Source organism: Dipodomys merriami, unplaced genomic scaffold (genome assembly GCF_024711535.1).
Source record: "Dipodomys merriami isolate MVZ:Mamm:240054 unplaced genomic scaffold, mDipMer1.0.p SCAF_657, whole genome shotgun sequence".
Taxonomy (NCBI): Eukaryota; Metazoa; Chordata; class Mammalia; order Rodentia; family Heteromyidae; genus Dipodomys; species Dipodomys merriami.
Window position 1 is genome coordinate 537,391 of NW_027206243.1, and position 778 is coordinate 538,168.

A 778-nucleotide genomic window follows, 5' to 3' on the forward strand; every position below is an offset into this window, starting at 1 on the left:
AGTTTTGCTGTTACTTATTCTCTTGTAAACTATAATCAAATACATATTAGTAATTACATTAATATATAACAATGTAATATATAATATGGAATAATTACATTTATTAGAGATTATATTTATTTGATTATATTTGTTGTAGAATCCATTGCTGCATATTGTAGAAACAGTAAAGAAGGGCTGGCTAGAGGATCAACATGCTGAAGGCAATAGAAAGCAATATCAAGTACTTGCTACAGCAACATATACTGTATACTAAGATTGAAATGATGCAGAGATTAGCATGTCTCCTGTATAAGGATGACAAACAAATTGCTGAAGCATTCCATATTTTAAAATATTCCAAATGTATGGCTATATGGCAAGAAAAGGAATAATCAAATATGTAGAGCCAAACTCTCAATTTCTAGAAGTCTGGGACCACTTAGAATATAAAGAAATGCCTATATATACTTTAATATCTCCTAAGAGATTATTGTTTGTCTCCTTAGTCCATATGTAAGGAACTCATTTAGTATGCAGAGCAGTTTTGTAGTTGAAGGAGTTATTGTGAGATATTTAACAGAGCCTGAAGTAAACCTACTGAGGTGTAAAGGTAAGGAGAAGTGATACTATGTCTTAGGATAATAAAGATTTGTTATTGTTTCTGTATTGGTGGAGGTGACAATGGATGGGGTGGGAAAATTGGGTTTGAGGTCAGAGTGGAGGCAGAGATTTCTTTCCAGGAGACGGCAGTTGAACACCTGGCTGATGGTGGGGGTGATAAAGGCATAGGCTGAAA

The 778-nt window shown here is 33.8% G+C and overlaps 1 non-coding gene across 1 annotated transcript; it reads left to right on the forward strand.

Moving 5' to 3' along the window:
• The first annotated feature begins 222 nt into the window (after nucleotides 1–222).
• On the forward strand, nucleotides 223–332 carry LOC138815678 (U6 spliceosomal RNA). Its single transcript, XR_011368413.1, has one exon. It is a non-coding gene; the product is annotated as a U6 spliceosomal RNA (small nuclear RNA).
• The last annotated feature ends 446 nt before the right edge of the window (nucleotides 333–778 follow it).